A 22,392-nucleotide genomic window follows, 5' to 3' on the forward strand; every position below is an offset into this window, starting at 1 on the left:
GCTTAGCTTATGAGAGAGAGAGAGAGAGAGAGAGAGAGATGTTGGGAAAAAACGTTCGGTTTTTTATAACAAAAATAAGTTTGCTGCTGTCAGAGAGATTGTACTGCTAGATGTATGTAGGTTTTGCACCATTTGGAAGGCATCCTGGTGTATGTTGACTTGTTGCAATAGTTAATCAGGCAGCTAATTAATAAGAGGTGTGTGCATACGGAATGATGGAATCTTCTTAGTGTAAAATAACTCTCTATTACTGCCCCCCATTAAGATTAGCTTTGGCAATAGCCAAAAGCCTGTAGGTCTTGGAAGTGGTTTGGGAATTGGGTATGAGTTTTGAAAAAATGGGTTTAATATTGGACAGAATGGGCACATATTAATTTGGTACTAACAAACTTGCATTACATAGTTATTTTTTGTGAGAGTATTACATAGTTAATTAGCATCCACTAACTTAATTATGCATCACAAATTCTCTTTGAGTCATCCATTAGTTATTTGTGGTAATGTACTAGTATGGACTTTGTTAGAATATCATCCATATGCTTGGCTACAAACTACTCCCTTCGTCCCATAATATAAGATGTTATTAGAGCTGATATATGTCTGTTCATATCTACTTCCTCCGTTCCAAATTACTCGTCTCAGAAATGGATGTATTTAGAACTAAAATACATCTAGATACATCCATTTCTGCGACGAGTAATTCGGAACGGAGGGAGTACCATTTTTTGGAGTATTTATATGGAGCTATTGGTTTAAAAAAAATGCCCAAGAGCTATTTGCTGCTTGGTCGGTTAGGTACATATATAGTTAAAAATGCCGGTAGCTAGATAAAACATTTTATAGTGTAGAAGATGTTAATGTTCCAAGGAACAAGGCCCTAAATACTCTCCCCGACATTAGGCACATTTGTAGGGTCGAAGCTGGCCACCTTGTTGATTCTCGCTGTTTTTAACTCTGAATATACATGTTTTTTTTCTTTGCCCACTCGGCATTAGCTGTAGAAGGCATATTGGCATGCTTCTGCACATCTAAGATCCCATCTAGAAGAAAATAGTTTACATCTCCCCATCAGAGTTGATTTTAGATAAAACAATATAGCATATCAGTATGTACTTGTCTATAAACATTGGTACTAAAGTATGAACTTGACATTAGCATTTCCAATGTTGTTCACTAAAATAAACAAAGGGGTATCACAATCACATTGTTTACAAGGGGTCATAATGTGTCACCCTTCAGCAATAAGTTGATTAGTTTTTCTAGTCAGAAACAAAAATAAAACTGTCTCGAACTAGTACTAAATCTGCCACCTGAAAAAAATGTTTATAAACATACTAAACAAAAGTTTATGGATCATGACTAGTAGTCGCCTAGGATCAATGATTCATACCATCTATATGAGTGCATTAATTAGTGTGTGTTAGAGCAACCATAATCAAGTAACTATATGGCTCTCTATAGCCAATTTTTTTGGGGGCAAATTAAACCTCTTTGGATTGGACGAATTTTCGTATGATTCCGGTCTTCATGATTTCCTTACCAAGTACCCTTGGGATCAAAGGGGTGGTGATACCCAAATTCAGTGGCGGAGCCAGAAACTGAATGTAGAGAGAGGCAAACATGTCATATAATGTTAGAGGGGAGCAAATCACCTAAATCTAGCTAAATGGAGAATTAGGAGCACATATTGTTGTATTTGTGAGAGCATTGGGGGGGGGGGGGGGGGGGGCAAGCCCCTGTCAGCACCCCTACCTCTGCCACTGCCCAAATTCCTATGGACTACCTTTCTCGAAAGCCCCCTCTATAAGACATCCATTATGCAATCCAATTTCTTCTTTACACTCATTTGCTTAAGATGGACGGTTTTCCCCTTTTTCCATCCAAACAGGTATTTCTACTGTTTTCATGATCCTTTTGCAATCCTCTAGTTACTTATGGCCAAAAGACATCTAACATCGACTTAATCTGAAACTTACAAGTATGTAAGTATTCCCTCCATTTCCTTATACAAGTCAACTTCATATTTTTATGTCTAAGTTTGACCATTAGTTTTACCAACAAATAGTGAGGTATATACCACAAAAAGTATTTCATTGGATGCACATTCCAAAGAACTCTCCGATGATATATTCTGATGACATATAATCCATATTTTGTTGACCAAAATTATAAGTCAAAGTTTGACACGAAAAACAAAGTGGCCTTGTATAAGGGAATGAAGGGAGTAGACTACATACTTAGAAAACCCCTTGCGGTATCATAGTTACTTTTTGGCTTACAACTCGTAATGTCATAATCCTATTAAAAGAAACAACAAGAGTAGTAAAAATATTGCTTTTCTCCCAATAACGAGACAATTATGTACTTATATATTTATTCACATGTTGATTGCTTTGTATGATCCATCGTCGAGCTCACCACGTGACATATAACATCCTCGTCTTGCAATGTTCTAAATATGTTCGATGATTTGCGGTGTGGCATTCACACAAAATTAAGATCACACGTAGGTCGTTATAGCCATGCAGAACTACCATTGGTATTAATTGAATAACTAAGAGAATATTTTCTTCTCAATTGTAGTATAAATTTATGCTTACATTATTGGCTCCATACTTTATATCCATTTCAATAGTGAGGGGATGAGTTGTTGGTACGACATATACACAACCGGGGCGGCTGATCATAGAGGTTTTTACCCGTCATAGATGGATGTTTAGGCTTTGGATCGATGCTTCTCCAACTTAAAGTTTTCCACGTCCTTGGTACTTCTTATGTTGTTAGTTTGAGAACTTCATGTTATTTTGTTGTGTGCATCTACTAAGCGGAGGTTACATTCTAAACCCGATTGTGGTTGTATTGACTTGATGCGATGATAATATTAGTGCAAGCTTCCTTTTGTCGTGAAACTATCTCATGATGGCGTGAGAGGATCAAGACGAGCGAAATACTAACATATGTACAAATGTAGGATCGAAAGTATGTCTAGAGGGGGGGGGGGTGATTAGACTACTTGACCAAATAAAAATCTAGCCTTTTTCCAATTTTAGTTCTTGGCAGATTTTATCTATCTTAGCACAAGTCAAGCAATCTCCACACAATTCAAGCAAGCATGCAAAAGAGTATATGAGCAGCGGAAAGTAAAGCATGCAACTTGTAAGAATGTAAAGGGAAGGGTTTGGAGAATTCAAACGCAATTGGAGACACGGATGTTTTTGTCATGGTTCCGATAGGTGGTGCTATCGTACATCCACGTTGATGGAGACTTCAACCCACGGAGGGTAACGGTTGCGCGAGTCCACGGAGGGCTCCACCCACGAAGGGTCCACGAAGAAGCAACCTTGTCTATTCCATCACGGCCGTCGCCCACGAAGGACTTGCCTCACTAGCGGTAGATCTTCACGAAGTAGGCGATCTCCTTGCCCTTACAAACTCCTTGGTTCAACTCCACAATCTTGTCGGAGGCTCCCAAGTGACACCTAGCCAATCTAGGAGACACCACTCTCCAAGAAGTAACAAATGGTGTGTTGATGATGAACTCCTTGCTCTTGTGGTTCAAATGATAGTCTCCCCAACACTCAACTCTCTCTCACAGGATTTGGATTTGGTGGAAAGAAGATTTGAGTGGAAAGCAACTTGGGGAAGGCTAGAGTTCAAGATTCATATGGTTGGAATGGAATATCTTGACCTCAACACAAGTGTAGGTGGTTCTCTCTCAGAAAATGTGTATTGGAAGTGTAGGTATGTTCTGATGGCTCTCTCCACGAATGAAGAGTGGGTGGAGGGGTATATATAGCCTCCACACAAAATCTAACCGTTACACACAATTTGCCAAACTCGGTGGGACCGAATGGTTAAACTCGGTCGGACCGATTCAGCAAACCTAGTGACCGTTAGGATTTTCGGTGGGACTGAGATGCAACTCGGTAGGACCGATATGGTTAGGGTTAGGGCATAACGTAATCTTGGTGTGACCGATTACACAAACTCGGTGGGACTGATTTTGGGCTAACCAGAGAGTTGGTCAGGTAAACTCGGTGGGACCGATTCGCTCATCTCGGTGAGACCGAAATGTTACAAAAGGGAAACAGAGAGTTTACATTGCAATCTCGGTGGGACTGATGCTCATCTCGGTAAGACCAAAACGTTACGAAGGGAAACAGAGAGATTATAATCCCATCTCGGTGAGACCGAGATCCCTATCGGTGAGACCGATTTGCCTAGAGTTTGTGGCAGTGGCTATGACATTTGAAACTCGGTGGCGCCGGATAGAAAGAATCGGTGAGGCCGAGTTTGAATTTTGGTTTAGGTCATATGTGGATGTGGGAAGGTAGTTGAGGATTTTGGAGCATATCACTAAGCATTTTGAGCAAGCAAGCCATTAAGAAACACCTCATCCCTCCTTTATAGTGTTGGCTTTTCCTATAGACTCAATGTGATCTTGGATCACTAAAATATAAAATGTAGAGTCTTGAGCTTCAAGCTTGAGCCAAACTTTTTGTCCTTAAAATTTTGAGGGATCCACTTTCCTTATCCATGCCATGCCATTCATTGAGCTTTTCCTGAAATATTAATCTTAGAATAATGTTAGCTCAATGAGCTATATGTTGTTAGGAATTACCAAAACCACCCAGGGATAGTTGCACTTTCAATCTCCCCCTTTTTGGTAATTGATGACAACATATAGATCAAAGCTTCGACAAATGATAATAGGAGTGAAAGATATTGCCGCTTTGAGAAGTATGTGAAAAGCAAGAGCTCCCCTTAAATTTGTGCATATCTTAAGATTTGCTTTGGGCTGCAAATGCACAATGAGTTAGGATCATGGGTTACTCTTCCATGTCACATACATCTTGGTGGAGCTCTCAAAATAATAAAGATCGAATACATGCACTCATCACCAAGCAAAGTGAATGATCATATAAGGATAAGTAAGATAATATCATCTAACAAGCATAAGTGTAGCTTATGATCAACCACATGATTATCAATGTCTCACAGATAATAGCATAGTATCTCAAGCAATCAAAAGACAAACAAAGTTCAACCACCAAAGCAAGAGAGATAAAAAGCAATGCTCTCTCTCGAAGCCTATGATCTATACATGTTTCCCCCCCTTTGGCAACAAGTTACCAAAAAGTTCATAGAAAATGCATAGCACTAAAACGTCTCTCAAGCTTGGTCTTAAGGTGGTGGCGTAGAGATGGCTCCTTGGACGAAGACTTCAGTTGATGTGGATGGAGCTGAAGGAGTTGGTGCTGGAGCTGGTTGCGCTGAAGCTGTAGCTAGTGCAGATGAAGTGGCTCTAGTGTCTGGAACAGGTACTGCAGTTGTCCTCTGAGCTCTAGGCACTCTGGAAAATGCATCAGTGGTTGTCTTGCCCTTCCTCTCCTGCATATCATCTTGAAGTTGCTCCACAACAGACTGAATCTCAGTTACCTTCACATCCAAGTCATAGAATTTTTGCTCCACGATTCTTTCCAAGCTTTCCTGGTTTTGAGTCAGGGTGGCCAGTCCCTTCTCAATCCTCAGAGTGGATGCAATCAGGTAGCCAAGCTGATCTTGCTTGCTCTTCAAGAGATACTGAGATGCCTCCTTCTGGGTTGGCATCTTTGCAGCTTTTTCTGTTTTTGCCTTCTCTCTCTTGGCTTGTGCTTGTACTGAGGATGGTTCATCTTCATCCATAACCACTTGGTTGTCCTCAAAATCTGGATAGATGACAAAGTGTTCCTTATCCAACAGATATTTTCCTATGCCCATCTTTGAGTTAATCAACTCCTGAATTTGTGGGGCATATCCACAACTTCTCTTTTGGTCTGCTGCTGTCCTCTTGATAGTCTCAACCATGAGGCTCATGACCTTGAATTTCTGTGGCACATCAAATATGTGTAGCAAATTAATTGCATGCCCTCTGATCATGTTGTGGTCACCTGACTTGGGCAAAAGAGTGTGCCTTAGGATCCAGTTGATCGTTGGCAGTCCTAACAGAAGAAAATGGACTGACCCAAACTTGAAAGTCTCAAGAGCTTTGTCTGGGATTTCCTTGTACATCTGTGACATAGAATTGTGATCCATCTTTTTCTTGGCATAAACATCCAAGTCATCTTCACTTTCCTTTGGGGCATTGATCAGATTGGCCCATTCCTCAATAGTTGATTGGTATCTCGTTCCTTCAGACTTCCAAACTATTCTGCCATCTGGATAGAAATGTGCTGTGGAGTAGAATTGCATAATGAGCTCATTATTCCAGTTTGTGAGCTTCTGCCCAACAAAGTCTGCAACTCCACACGCACTGAAGCTGTCATACACTCCAGGATAGTGTTCTTCATTCTCCTTCATGTAGGTCCAGTCGACCCACCTCATATCACACACTATAGGCTTCTTGTCCAACAAGATTGTCTCATAGAAATCCTGCTGTTCCTTTGTGTGGAACATGTAATCAACAGCAGTCCTTCTCCTGGTGGCATATGGATCTGACTCTCTCCATAGCCTCAACCCTGAGTCTCTCCTGATCTTCATGTTCTCAGCCATAGGATGAGCATCATTGTGGTCTGGAATCTTGGGTTTGAGCTTCCTCAGGACTTGTCTTTCATCATCTTCATCAGCAGCAACTTCAGGCACTGGGGCCTTGTTCTTCTCAGCAGCTGGTATACTCCTGGTATTCCTCTTAGGTGCACTCTTGAGCTTGGAGGCTGCTTTGGGTGCTTCTTTGGGCTTTGATGTTGCAGCCCCTGACTTTATAGCACCACCCATCAGCTTTTGTGCCTTGGGTGCTGGTGCAGCAACCTCTTCTTCCTCTTCCTCTTCAGAATCTCTCATGATTGAGGATATCCCAAGCACTCTAGCAGTGGTATTTTTGATCCTCTCCTTCCTCTTCTTCCCTTCTACAGCAGCCTCTTTGGGTTCAGATCCCAGAGGGACTTGAGTAGATGCTCTGGCCTTAGACATTGGAATTCTCTTTGCAGGAACCCTTTGTTTCATGCCTGGCTTGGTGGCAGCAGCAGTGCTATATTCCTTCTTAACCACTTTCTTCTTGGAAGTGGCCTCATCCTCAACTGCCACATAGTCTTCATCCTCAGATTCAGATGTCTTCTTCTTTCTGGCCCTGGTGGCAGCTTTGGGTAAGTTGCTTGGGGTGCTCCTGCTGCCATCATCTGAACTGCTAGAGGGACTAGTGCTCTCACTCAGGTGAACCTGCTCCTCTGACCTGTTCTGGCTGTCACTCTGATCAGACATATTGCAAACACTGACAGCAGACCCTGTGAATAGATATAGATGAGATAGAGTGGATGAGCATCACAAAATGCAGAGGTTTTTGCAAAAGAATGAGTCAAAAACTTAGTTTTAGTTTTCCACATAAAGCATTTCGGATCAACCGATTTGTAAACTCGGTGATACCGAAGCAGCTGTTGGAACCTAAACTAGTGAACTCGGTCAGACCAAGTCACAGTTCGGTGGCACCGAGACTGCTAGGGTTTCACAAAGTCCTGAACTCGGTCACACTGATTTGCAATTCTTGGTCAGACCAAAAATTACATGTGCAATGGCCTGAGCCGAATCGGTGGTACCGAGTTCCACAACTCGGTGGGTCCGAGATGGTTTCGGCGAAAACCTAACCCTAAATTTTCAATTCACGACTAAACTACGGAGTGTTTTGACTGGATAAGAATGGTCTCAATCGTGGCAAGATACATGGCGAACACAATGTGCTAGGAATCAGATAGGGATAGCACAGTGATCGAATTCATACCCTAGTTCGGTGATGAACTCGCTACGGCGGCAACGGTGGGGATGATTCCCGTTGACGGCGGCGGAGACCAGCGGCAGGAGGCGGCTGGCGACGAGGAAGATGATCCGGAGACCCTGGAGGCAGAGCGGGCTAAGCGCGGGCGAAAAGACTTCGGAGAAATTTCCAAAAAATTGCCCGTGGATATATATAGCTCGACCCTGTCGGTGTGACTGAGTGGAACAACTCGGTGGCACTGAGATTCATAACTGCAATCAGTTACTGAAATTCGGTGTGACCGAAAGGTTCAAATCGGTTGCACCGAGATTGAAAACCTAGATCGACTTAGTGATCTCGGTATGACCGAAATGGATGAATCGGTCAGACCAAAACGCACAAAGAAGTTTTGGAATTTTAAGTCTATGACGAATCGGGGACTCCGAGTGCTCCTCACACAGAGTGGTTCGAATCTGACTTGATCAAATTTTGTGATGTAGCATGAATAGAGTTTGAGACGAGAAAAACATAGATAGCTAGAGAGGGTTCTTAGGCATTCTTGTCCATCCACTTGGCAAAAGAAAAGAAAACCAATCAATCAAAACCACAAGTGGATGTCCTCGAATGAGTAAAATATGCAATCAACATGCTCACGCAATAAAATGGCAATTGAAATATGTGGCAAAGCATGCACAACCAATTCTAGCATCTATCAAACAATTTGCGATGACTAGGTCATCTATATATGAGTATATTGACTTAGGAGTCAAATGAGAACATTTGATCATAGGTCATACTCATCGTTTAAGCACAAGTGGGGTTACCACTTTTACATAAAGCATTGTTGTGTTCACACCATTAGAGTTGCTTTAGCTCAATTTTTAGAGTAAAGCTCCCCCTAGATGTGAGATCCCCCCTAAGAGGGATGAACTAACCTTGGGTTTTGTCGATGATGACTTCATGTAGATGTTGAAGATGTGGATGCTCAATGTTGATGTAGATCATCTGAAGCTATCCATTGGAGTGAGTTGCACTTTCAATACCTACACGGGTTAGTCCCACAAGGAACAAACAAGGATATCCATAGACATAAAGTTATGCACACACAAGATGATGTCTATGAAAGCTTTTAGGTTACCTTGTCCCTTGTCTTACCAATAAGAGGGTTTGTGACTCCTTGAACTAGTGCAAGATGTGGAAGTTGATTGCACTTGTTCTTGCCAAGATGATAAGAGTGAAGTATGTTGGTGGAGTCACCCTCAAGAACTCTCTAGTTCTTCTTCTTCGGGATCCACACCATCTTGATGGGAATCCTCGGTGTTGTAGTTGTACTTGATGAAGTGGAACTTGAAGTAGTCTTGGGAACCCACTTGACCAAGGCCTTAGGAGCTTCTTCAAATGCATCAATTTCCTCTTAAAGCTTGTCCTTGCCTTTTTGCTTGTGGTCTTGTGGTGGAAGATCATCTTGAGCTTGTGTCCCTTTGAAAGAAGTAGGATCATACTTCTCTTATTGAGGAACAAACTTCGTCTTGGGGTATTGATCTTCTTCCCACTCAACTCCATTGGCATTGAACTTTCGTTCAAAACCAACACCTTGATTCTTCTGGTGCCTTTCTTGCTTGTGTACAATTTCCTCGAATTGCTTACTTCCGGCAAGGCTCTTGTAAACACCTTTCTCTATAATTCCCTTCAATAAGCTATTTTCTTGCTCAAGTGTAACTTGTCTAAGAGAATCATTAGTGGAATCAAGAGAACTACTAGAAGCAACAATATTGGATTTAGCATGATTATTGTTACTACTAGAGGAAGAATTTTTCTTGTCCTTGTTACTACACTTGACTTGAGGCATGTAAGTGGATAAGAGTAAATGCTTGGCAATGTAAGAAGAACTTTTCTTACGAAGATCATCATTGATTGCTTTTAAGAACTTATGCTCTTGCTCAAGGTTGAGCTTTTCAAGGCGTAATTTCTCATGAGTCCTTAAAAGTTCTCGATGATCTCCTAAGATAGTTTCATGAGCTAACTTAAGAGTGTTTAGTTCTTTAGTTAGAGACTCAATCTTCTCCTTATCATTGTCATTCGTTTTATCTTGATTAGCATGATTAATTGACGTTTCATCACAGTATTCATCACTAGAGTTGTCAACAAGTAAATCATCATCACCTAACAAGTCATCTTCATCACTATTGAAATCAACATACTCGGGGTGTGATACCTTTGGGCCTTTAGCCATGAAGCATGTTCCAACTCCTTCATTTGGTGAGTCAAATATGTCGTAGGAGTTGGTTGTCACAAGTGCTAGACCGGCAACACCTTCATCTTGAGTATATTCGGAGTCAGAGTGATAGCTTCTCTCGGAGTGGTTGTCGGAGTCGGAGTCGGATACCCATTCACTAACATGAGCTTGATGTCTTCGTTTTGTGTAGCTCCTTGATGACTTGTCCTTTCTTTCCGAATCCTTACTTCTCCGTGAGGGTCTTCGTTCATAACGATCATCTCTACTCCTTCTTTCTCTAGATGGTGATTCTTCTCTTCTACTTCTTCTCTTGGGAGAATCTTCTCTTCTCTTACAGGGGGCCGTACACTCATTGGAATAGTGTCCGGGCCTTCCACAATTGTAGCAGTTTCGCTCTCGACTAGAAGATCTTTTATCATTGTAGGACCTTGACTTGGAGCTTCTCTCTTTGCTTCTAATCTTGTAGAACTTGTTGAAGTTCTTCACCATTAAGCTCAATTCTTCATTGAAGGTTTGTTTCTCACTCGATAATGTGGGGGATTCACATGAGGCTTTGTAAGCACCACTTGATTTGTTGTGAAGTTCTTCTTTATCCTTGAGTGACATCTCATGAGCAACAATTCTTCCGATGACTTCCGTTGGCTTGAGATCTTTGTAATTTGGCATCATTTGGATCAATGTGCACACGGTATCATATTTTCCATCCAAGGCTCTTAGTATCTTCTTGATGATGAATCTATCTGTCATCTTTTCACTCCCTAAGCCGGCAATCTCATTTGTGATAAGAGCAAGCCTAGAGTACATTTCAGCAACACCTTCACCATCCTTCATTTTGAACTTTTCAAGTTGACTTTGAAGCACATCCAATTTGGATTCCTTGACGAAGTCGGTACCTTCGTGCATATCAATCAAAGTATCCCAAATTTCCTTTGCATTCTCAAGACGGCTGATTTTGTTGAATTCTTCGGGGCACAATCCGTTGAAGAGGATATCACAAGCTTGAGCGTTGTATTGCAGCATTTTCAAATCTTCCGCGGTGGCTTCACGGTTCGGTTCTTTCCCGTCAAAGAATTCACCTTGCAAGCCAATACACACAATAGCCCAAACGGCGGGGTTATGTCCAAGAATATGCATTTTCATCTTATGCTTCCAACTAGCAAAATTAGTGCCATCAAAGTAAGGACCTCTACGGTGATAATTTCCCTCGCTAGACGCCATACTCTCCTAGGTTGTGAAACCAAGGCTATGACCGCCAAAAGCTATGGAAATCAAAGCAAATGGAGATCAAAGCTCTGATACCACTTGTAGGATCGAAAGTATGTCTAGAGGGGGGTGATTAGACTACTTGACCAAATAAAAATCTAGCCTTTTCCCAATTTTAGTTCTTGGCAGATTTTATCTATCTTAGCACAAGTCAAGCAATCTCCACACAATTCAAGCAAGCATGCAAAAGAGTATATGAGCAATGGAAAGTAAAGCATGCAACTTGCAAGAATGTAAAGGGAAGGGTTTGGAGGATTCAAACGCAATTGGACACGGATGTTTTTGTCGTGGTTCCGATAGGTGGTGCTATCGTACATCCACGTTGATGGAGACTTCAACCCACGGAGGGTAACGGTTGCGCGAGTCCACGGAGGGCTCCACTCACGAAGGGTCCATGAAGAAGCAACCTTGTCTATTCCATCACGGCCGTCGCCCACGAAGGACTTGCCTCACTAGCGGTAGATCTTCACGAAGTAGGCTATCTCCTTTCCCTTACAAACTCCTTGGTTCAACTCCACAATCTTGTCGGAGGCTCCTAAGTGACACCTAGCCAATCTAGGAGACACCACTCTCCAAGAAGTAACAAATGGTGTGTTGATGATGAACTCCTTGCTCTTGTGCTTCAAATGATAGTCTCCCCAACACTCAACTCTCTCTCACAGGATTTGGATTTGGTGGAAAGAAGATTTGAGTGGAAAGCAACTTGGGGAAGGCTAGAGATCAAGATTCATATGGTTGGAATGGAATATCTTGACCTCAACACAAGTGTAGGTGGTTCTCTCTCAGAAAATGTGTATTGGAAGTGTAGGTATGTTCTGATGGCTCTCTCCACGAATGAAGAGTGGGTGGAGGGGTATATATAGCCTCCACACAAAATCTAACCGTTACACACAATTTGCCAAACTCGGTGGGACCGAATGGTTAAACTCGGTCGGACCGATTCAGCAAACCTAGTGACCGTTAGGATTTTCGGTGGGACTGAGATGCAACTCGGTAGGACCGATATGGTTAGGGTTAGGGCATAACGTAATCTCGATGTGACCGATTACACAAACTCGGTGGGACCGATTTTGGTAATAAGCTAACCAGAGAGTTGGTCAGGTAAACTCGGTGGGACCGATTCGCTCATCTCGGTGAGACCGAAATGTTATAAAAGGGAAACAGAGAGTTTACATTGCAATCTCGGTGGAACCGATCGCTCATCTCGGTAATACCGAAACGTTACGAAAGGAAACAGAGAGATTACAATCCCATCTCGGTGAGACCGAGATCCCTATCGGTGAGACCGATTTGCCTAGGGTTTGTGGCAGTGGCTATGACATTTGAAACTCGGTGGCGCCGGATAGAAAGAATCGGTGGGGCCAAGTTTGACTTTTGGTTTAGGTCATATGTGGATGTGGGAAGGTACTTGAGGATTTTGGAGCATATCACTAAGCATTTTGAGCAAGCAAGCCATTAAGCAACACCTCATCCCTCCTTGATAGTATTGGCTTTTCCTATAGACTCAATGTGATCTTGGATCACTAAAATATAAAATGTAGAGTCTTGAGCTTCAAGCTTGAGCCAAACTTAGAATTTTGAGGGATCCACTTTCCTCATCCATGCCATGCCATTCATTGAGTTTTTCCTGAAATATTAATCTTGGAATAATGTTAGCTCAATGAGCTATATGTTGTTAGTAATTAGCAAAACCACCCAGGGATAGTTGCACTTTCAACAAAACATGGATCAACTCTGTCCGTTGTGTCAATATTATTAAATCCTAACCAAAAAACAGAAACGAAGTGTCCAAAGGCAGTTAAAGCCCATATTACTTCAAACATGTCATGTTCGTGTTTGTGTCCCCCTGTCCCCTATCGGATTTCCACCGGATGAGGTTCTTAGTAATCCGTTTCACCAGACTCTTTATTTGGTCTTTTTAAAACTCCTAGACCTTCAAGCAAATTGTCTTGGGAAAATTACAAGTTGTATGACTGGACAATGTGCTCATTTTCATCCTATGCGTTTGGAAGAGACCGATCTAATCATTTGTTTCTTCCCATCCTCTTATATTTCCCCTTCAACCTCCATTGGAGGCCTGCTCAGTAGTTCTGAGGTGGGTAAGTTGTGCAATAAGATCAGCGGCAATGCTACTTTCTCCCTTTGGAAATCTCTGTCCGAGACATAGGCCTTGGCTAGTAGACACATGCATGTTCATCATCTTCATCCTCGATGCCGACAATTTCGGATGGCCAACCTTGGCTACTAGAGATGATGGAAGCCCTCATCTTAGGCTTTGATAGTTGCTTCATGCATCCCTAGAGACAATTCGTCTACTAGTGCCTTCGCCAAGCCGGTGACAACCATTGCCAAAATCCTTGGTCAGCTGTGTTGGTTGCTGGTGGAAGCATTAGTTGTGGTTTGTGCTACGGTGGCAACCTATGGTGCTTTAGCCGACACATGGAGGCTTGTGCTCCCACATGTATCTCCAGGGCCAGGTTGAAATTTTCTGTACTTTGTGGCCCTTGGTGTAATACAAGTTGTATGTATTTTTAAGAAAAGACACCTAAAGGGCGTTTTACATCTCATAATTATTAAGGAAATCATGCCAGTATAATGGAAATACAATTGAGCATCGAACGACTAGTAATAATAAAATACCAATAAAATCATAAGAGCATTCTTCTTCCTACGATTATACGTCACCTGCCGGAGATTGAAAAATGCATTGAACCAACAATAAAGGAAAGGGACACCCGCAAGTGTCCTCGCTATACCAGGCTTTAAATTTTGCAATAGTTATTCGCCACTTGAATCAAGATCTCGAAATCGCCAAAGAAACACCGGTTAGAGCATCACCCCACCCAATATTGACTTTTAGTCCATCACCACCAATCTAGAGAGTTGGAGAAACCAGACTATGCCAGGGAACAACATAAACGAATATGTTGAGGTCACCTTACCAATAGATAGCCTATTGATCTCCTTGATGGACACACCAATTGCAAAGATACGAAGAGAGCCAAGAGATCATACAAACTCTCATAGGTCCTTCGTCAACACTGGATTGGACATCGTCGAGGTAGGAAGAGGCTATTCTAACATGCCATCGTCATAACCACCTTGTCAATACGCCATGGAAATAAAATTTAGGAAAGAGAGAAACCAAATGGGAGGATCCCCATTCCTCGTGCCATCGAAGAGATCAACAGACAGAGGAGAGGATGGGGACCAAAAGAGTGTCACGGAGAATACCTTTGGTGGAGGCAGCTAGGGTTGGAAATAGAAGGGCGTGTGTCTATCACCTGACGTAGGTCTTAAGGAGTGGTTATTTGCAAAAGAAAAGTGCCATTAGGGGACGTGGAGTATCTGCCCGCGAGCTTATATGCTCCTGGATGAATAGTAAATTCAAAATTTGTAAAAATAATTGTGGCAAAAATTAAGAAATGGTTACGGTTGTTGCAAAGTTTCATCATGAAATCACATTCCTGGAAGTCGTGGCAAAAAAATTGATGCTCTGAAAATGGTACTTTCGAAAGCATTTTGGAGCTCTAGTTTTATTTTACTTTGTCACGACTTCCACGAATGTGATTTAATGGTAAAACTTTGCAAACACTTTAAACATTCCTTAATGTTTGCCAATATTTTATAGTGTTAGAAGGGATAGAGAGGGATTGGTGGAATGTTTATTGTTTGAGGCTCATGGGCATATATATAGGAGTACATGATCAACTTGAAGTACAAGACAAGCTGGAATAATTCCTAGTCTATCCTATGTTTCCTAATTAATCAATATACTCAACATCCCCTCGCAGTCACAACGATAGCGACGCAGACGGTGAGACTGGAGAAGAATCCGAAGGTAAGCCGATGGACATCCCCCGAACAGTCGGAACGGTCGATGCATCGTGGAGTTGTGGATGGAGTGGAAACCGACGAGATTCCTCAAGCAAGGCGGTAGCCCTTTGTGCCGTTTGTCGAGGTAGCCAAGAGCATAGGGTGGTGTAGTCGTGGTCAAGGTAGCTGTGCGATTGAGCCATGGTCGATGTCGGGTCGGGGTGGCCGGCGTCGAGGAAGTCGCTGTGGAGCCGCGGACACAAGGAGGTGCCGAGTTAGTCATAGGTGCAGTGGTGTCAAAGTAGTGTTGTGCTTGGAAGAAGACGTTGTTGACGAGGCGTCGTGGCGGGTTTGCCAAGCCCGGGGACACATCATAGACGAATGCACGCGCCAGTGTTGCCAGCACCAGGCATGCGTAGACAGACGAAGACGAAGTTGACGAAGCGCCTCTCCAAGCTTGCCAGGCCCAGGGACACGTCGTGGACGAAGGCACGCATCGGTGTTGCCAGCACCGGGCATGCGTAGACGAGGACCTGCACGAGCTGTACGCCATATCGAGGAGTCGGAGGGGCCACCCGAGAAGGAGACTCGACGATGGTTGTGGCACCAATCGGCATGGGGCCAATGTCACCAACGGTGGTCGGGGAAGATGACGGCAGCGCTGGAGACGATCTGGTGCTGGACGAACACGAAGGGGGTGGACTAGCGGCGCGGCTTGGGTGAGCAAGCTGTAGCGGCAGCGGCGGCTAGGTTAGGAGCATGGCGGCTGTGCTCCAAGTAGGCGAGGAACCGAACAACGTGGTGAAGACTGGCGCGGACGGTGGCGTTCTAATCTTAGATCAGAAAACCAAAAACAAAAAATATCGATCAAGATGACTGACGGGAGAGAGAAAACACCGGATCAAAGGATCGAAAAAAAGACTCTCTAGGGCAGCCAGTCAACATGACCAGCGAATGAACCCTAGGTACGGGCGGCGCGGCCCCCGGTGACGATCATGGAGACCGACCGCCCCGGGGCGGCGCGGAGCGGAAGCGACGGCGACGGCTAGGGTTTGGATCGGTTAGGCTGATACCATGTGAGAAGGGATAGAGAGGAATTGGTGGAATTCAATGTTTATTGCTTGAGGGCTCATTCGGTCAAAACGTAGGAATTAGGAGTAGTATAGGAATTTGATAGGATAACACTTCCATCCTAAGAAATTGACTTGCCTAATTTCTACGCGAAAAATGAGCTTTGCGTGCATGTGTAGTTTCCTCCAAAAACATAAGAAATGAGAGGTATTCCTACGAAATTCATGTACGCATTCCCTACAAACCGAATGCATATATAGAATTTTTTTGGGACAATTGCATGTTTACCTCTAGTTGGTTCCTACCCACGGGTTTTGCCCTTACTTTTCGAGCTTGCTCAGTTTTTCCCTTACTTTTTCCGTCGTGGTCCCTCGAATGCCCTTTGACCGTTTGACCAAAACTTTGAAAATTCATAACTAATTCATATGAACTCTGAAAAATGCAAAAAAGATATGAAAATGTTCATATAAACTCTACATTTATGTGTGTATCATTTGCATTCAGGACAAAAGCACCCTTTAAACTACGTGGGGTAATTAATGTTATTAACATTATTAAAAATAAAAAGGTATGGACCATATTTTTTTCATGAATAAAAATTACATGCAAATGTAGGTGATATTTTCTGAACATCCAGATATCTTATTTGCATTTTTCCGAGTTCGTATCATCTTGTTATGAATGTTCTAACGACTTTGACCATTATTTGGAAACTTCATAACAAATTGATACGAACTCTAAAAAATGCAAATAAGATATCAGGATGTTCAGAAAACATCACCTACATTTGCATGTAATTTTTATTCATGAAAAAAATATATTATTTGTACCTTTTTATTTTTAATAATGTTAATAACATTAATTACCTCAGGTAGTTTAAAGGGTGTTTTTGTCTTGAATGCAAATGATATGCACATAAAGGTAATGTTTATCTGAACATTTTGATATCTTATTTGCATTTTTCCGAGTTCATATGAATTAGTTATGAATTTTCAAAGTTTTGGTCAAACGGTCAAAGGGCATTCGAGGGACCTCGGCGGAAAAAGTAAGGGCAAAACTGAGCAAGCTCGAAAAGTAAGGGCAAAACCCATGGGTAGGAATGAACTAGGGGCAAAAATGCAATTGTCCCAAAAAAATTTCTCCAGAATCTTTGTTCCTATATTTTTTCTAAAAAAATCCTCCAAACTGAATGAGGCCTGAGCCGCATGGGCATATATATAGAGTAACTTGGAGTACAAGTAGGGTTGGACCAAAAGCTCATAGCTTGCGATCTTGATAGTTCGGCTCGTTAAGCTCGTAGCTCGCTTCTTAATGAATAGAGCCAATCAATGATTTCAGCTTGTTAAGTTTAATGAGTTTCACGAGTAGCTCGTTAGTAAAAACACAACACATATTTTCATCTTACGTGGCAAACTTTTTGTAGCACCTCAGTTCATCTATTCAATCTAATCGACAAATGAGGCAACAAACGAGTGTATTTCTTTCGTAGCCACCATATTTCATCATAAAAAACACAATCATGCACACATCATGTAGACCATAACACATTATAATATGTTAACGAGCGCTCGCGAGCGCTTATGTGCTTAACGAGCTTCAAACGAACCGAGCCGAGCAGGGGTTTCTCCTTGTTAATCTTAACGAGCCGAGTCTTAACGAGCTCAAGCTTAACGATCCGAGCAGCTCGTTAATCCACCCCTAAATACAAGACAAGCTGAAATAACTCTTAATCTATTATGTGTTTCCTAATTAATCAATATGCTCAACATATAGAAATGTTTGATATTTTTTCTACTTTTTATTTTACTGTTTGTAAAAAGAGCACTTGCGCACGGTCGATAAGCCTTTCCCAATTGTATGAGCTCTGGTAAATATGACCGGTGGACGTACGCTACGCATGGGTTAGAGCAACTCTAGCAGACCCCGCATCTTGCCGGCCCGCAAAACGCATTTGCAGTTCGAGGAAAATGGCCTTTGCGAGCCGGTAAGGACGACCGCAGATGCAGACCCCCCAAACAGACCCGTATAAAAGTAAAATATACTTTTATACGGGTCGGCTTTGCGGTGTCTGCTCTTGCACTGCTGCATTCCGCATCTCATCGGCCCGTAAATATCAAATCCGACTTAATACAATAAACAGAAGCAAACTAAATAATTATTCAAATCCAACATAATACAACAATCATCCACATTACAAATAATTATTCAAATCACCGAAGCAAACTTAAACAATGCAATACAAAACTTGTGATGAATACAAATACAAATGAATACAGAAATGAGCCGCTGCCCAGCTCTTTGCCAATGATGCTCAATGAGATCCTCCTGAAGTTGAAAGTGTGTGTTTGCATTTTCAATCTCTTTATATGTCTGAAGAAAAGCTTTAATGCGGTTAGGGTCTCTAGCTGGTTTGACACGGCTACCCACATTGTCGTAGAAGAATTCCAAGTGAATCATATTGTGAAGGATAACGCAACATGCCATGATATTTTTCAAGATTCTCTTATCCCAAAAAACGAGAAGGACCACGGAGATTGCAAAACACCGAATGCTCTTTCAATGTCTTTTCGGGCTGTCTCTTGAACCCTTGCAAATTCACAATGTTTTCTAGTTTTGGAATCTTTGATGCTCTTAACAAATGTGCACCAAGGAGGGTATATACCATCTGCAAGATAGTACCCTTTTGTGTATTCATGCCCATTGATAGTGTAGTTGCAAGCAGGAGTATCACCACTAGCAAGCCTAGCAAACAAATGAGGCCGTTGCAACACATTGATATCATTGAGAGTGCCCGGCATACCAAAGAAGCAATGCCAAATCCATAAATCCTCGGATGCTACGGCCTCTAGCACAATTGTTGCATCACGAGACTTTCCACAATACATTCCTTGCCATGCCTTTGGGCAATTTTTCCAAGTCCAATGCATACAATCAATGCTACCTAGCTTGCCAGGCCAACCTCTCCTCTAATTAGATGCCATCAATTTCTTTGTGTCATCCTCGTTGGGTGCGCGAAGATACTCAGGACCAAAGACACGGATGATCACTTTTGCAAATCTACGCACTGACTCAATTGTAGTATCTTCACCAATGCGAAGGTACTCATCGGCATAGTCAGCTGGAACGCCATATGCAATCACCCGCATAGCCGCGGAGATTTTTTGATATGCACTAAATCCCTTTAAGCCCGCAACATTTCTTCTTCGAGTAAATACCGGCAATTTGCCTCGCAAGCTTGAACAATTTTCACAAAGAGGGATCGGTGCATTCGGCACCTCCTCCGGAAGAGGTGCGATGGATATGTTGGATTCTCCATGGAGTAGTCTTGCATCAACATCTCATTTCCAAGATGGTGATTTCGAGGAATGCAAAGACGCCCAACGGTCAGTCCTCGCCGCCTCTTCTGGTTCTCGTCTTCGTGCTCCTTCACGGCAAGTGCCATCACTAATGTCTGCTGCCGAAAGGTCGCAAGCATGGTCTCAACATCCAAGTCGTCCGAATAAGATGAATCAGAGAGCAAGAACTTCTCGCACGGGCTCAATTTCATCTACATGCATACCGTCGCGTCAATCAACTACACCGCTCGCAAATATCACAAAACAAACACTAACTGGCGGCGGATGCGGCGGGTGATCCCGGGCGGCGACGAGGGGCGGACTCGACGGTGGTCGATCCCTCGCGGCGACGAGGAGGGGCGGCTCTTCTCGCCGGATCGAGGGGGAGGGGATTGGTGCGCTAGAGGGTGAGGGACGGCCCCGCGGCGCGATTCCGCCCGCAGATTTGGCCGGAATCGCCGGCGGCGGACGAGCGGAAGCAAAGGCGGTCGGCGGCGGAAGGAGGTGGGGAAAGGCGTGCGGACTGAAATGTCCCTCCCGCCAACTGCTTTTCTATGATGCAGGGCACCGCGGCGGCGAGGGGAAACCCGCGTATTCGTGGGTTGAGGCCAAGATTTTACCGCGCGTCTCAATTTTTTTTGCGGGCCGAACCAGGATGCGGGGTCTAATCGGGCAGGTTTTTTCGTCCCGACCCATATTTTAGCGATTATTTTACGGATCGGAGCAAGATGCGGGGTCTGCTAGAGTTGCTCTGAGTGTCCGTACGCTACGCACCGTGTGTTTCCTAGCTTGTGACAGAGCTGGCTCGATCATTAGTTAATCACATGCTACATGGGGCTAGAGTGTGCAATGCGTGCAAGTGCGTGGCTTGCAAGGAGGAGATGCGTTGCACGCCGATCGATCCTGCTCTGTTTGACCCGCACATTGTGCCTAGGACGTCGCTGCGCTGTTCTTTGACCGTGCATGTGTATGTGCACTTGCCCAACCTACACCTACACCACACCAGCCACTTGATTTTGACTGCAATACATGTATTTCCCCTGTCATTAGGCTGGTCATAGTGGGGAGTAATTTATACTAGTGTTATGCATATGACACTAGTCTAAGTTACTATCTTTATAGTGTAAAGTAACTAAGTAGTAGTGTCATAGATGGTTTCATTTATTAGCTCATAGACTCATTTTGCCTCGGGAAGCGCTATGTTACAGTAACATATTATGTTACCACAAGCACCTCTTTTCTCATTAAATACTTGCCACATAAGTAAAATTGTTTTGGAATGTGTTAAGGTACTACGTAAGTTACCCTTACTATGGCTAGCCTTAGACTAACCGCGCCTCGGTACCTGTGCCCCTCAAGTTTACTCCTGCGTGCATGTTCGGTACTGGAATCCCTCTAGACTAACACATATTTTCAACATAGGTAGCTAACTGGAGTAGTACATTATATATTCACGTTAGGATTCCAGTTATCTTTGGGCTACTGTTTGTAATGAACAGTGGAACGAGTGATGCCGCTTGGCGGCAGTTTTCCTTATTTTCGGCCGGGCAGAAGGAGAGAGTTACCACATCAACCAATTATGCTGATTTCCAGAAAAAGAAAGTGGCATTTTTTTAAGTGGTAATGTCAAATTTATTGCTGAAAATTCACAGAAACAGGGATAAAAAAGGATCATGGGCTCGACCAACCATACGTGTGGCCCCTAACCAAGACAGCGCCGCATGCTAGCTCGAGCGCTGATGGGCGTGTTTGGTTGCCGTGCGCTACAGTACCCGCATTGCATACACTTTTTCACCCAATCTGGCTATGCAAATGCAGCCTCAAATGCACCATCTGCATGTTGTTTGGTTGCCTGCATGGTCTCTTGCTTGCATGGGCAGAACCACACTGTCTGGTGTTTGGTTACCTGCATGTTAGTGGACAAACCCAAAGTATGGTGTTTGATTGTATGCAACGCCTGGTGTGTGGTAACCTCTTTGACTAGTTGGTGAGGTTATCACCACACTTCAGCAGCACACATCATAAGTACAACAGAGTATAAACAGAGTATCAACTAGCATAATTCAGATATAAGCAGTATCACACTTCATAACAGTTCAACTCATAAACCATAAACATGTTCAAAGCAGACTCGATAGTATGCTGGAAAGAGGTGGCCCGACCCTACTCCTTGGCGGCGAAGGCTTCGTCGTGCTTCCCGCACTTTTTGACGACCTCAATGCCATCCTCGTCGAAGATGATGACCTTGAGGGTGTCGGGAGTGAGGAGCTTGAACGTCACCATGTAGCCGATCTTGATCTGATGAACGGCTGCGTAGGTGGCCCAACCCTGATCCAGGGTCACCCTGCCTTCATCAGCTTGATCGTCACCTTCCAGAAGCAGTCGGTGTTGTTCCTGAGCTTGAACTTCGTCGGCACCGCGACGAAGTGCTTGGTGAAGTTCAGGGGCATGGGGATGCACTCAAGTTTTGGTGCAAGGATGACCTTGCAGAAGTGAGTTTGGCCATCCTCCTGATGATAGTTGCCGTAGTTGCGATGCTTGTTGCTGGGGCGCTCCTCCATGCCCTCGTCGTCGCCACTCTCAGGCGTCTTCGGGTCTTCCTCGGCGGTGGGCGGCAGCACAACCTCGTCGGGCATTGGGTGAAGGGGCTTCTTGCCTTTGTTGTCAAGGGCCGGGAGCACCTCCATGCCCATCTCATTACTCTCCTCGATCTGCACACAATTCATGGAGTCAAGCACAGCACATAGTTCATGGCTAATTGAAGAGCATGTAGTTAAAACAGCATGACTGTCATTCTTCTCCTCCTCTGCATCCCCCCTATATTTACTCACCCTGCCCACCACTACTTACCCACCCCATGTCTTCTCTCACTGTCAACCTTCCTCCTTCCATTCGCCATGAGCTCTAGCTCCAGCTCCAACGCCAACCCCTTCCCTTGGGGTATTGGC

General features: G+C 43.6%; 1 pseudogene; it reads right to left on the minus strand.

Annotated features, from left to right (window-relative positions):
* Positions 1 to 21,545: 21,545 nt before the first annotated feature.
* On the minus strand, positions 21,546 to 22,176 carry LOC147990329 (putative B3 domain-containing protein Os03g0621600; annotated as a pseudogene).
* Between the last annotated feature and the right edge of the window lie 216 nt (positions 22,177 to 22,392).

Source organism: Triticum urartu, chromosome 1A (genome assembly GCF_056163025.1).
Source record: "Triticum urartu cultivar PI428250 chromosome 1A, HENAU_Tu73, whole genome shotgun sequence".
Lineage (NCBI taxonomy): Eukaryota > Viridiplantae > Streptophyta > Magnoliopsida > Poales > Poaceae > Triticum > Triticum urartu.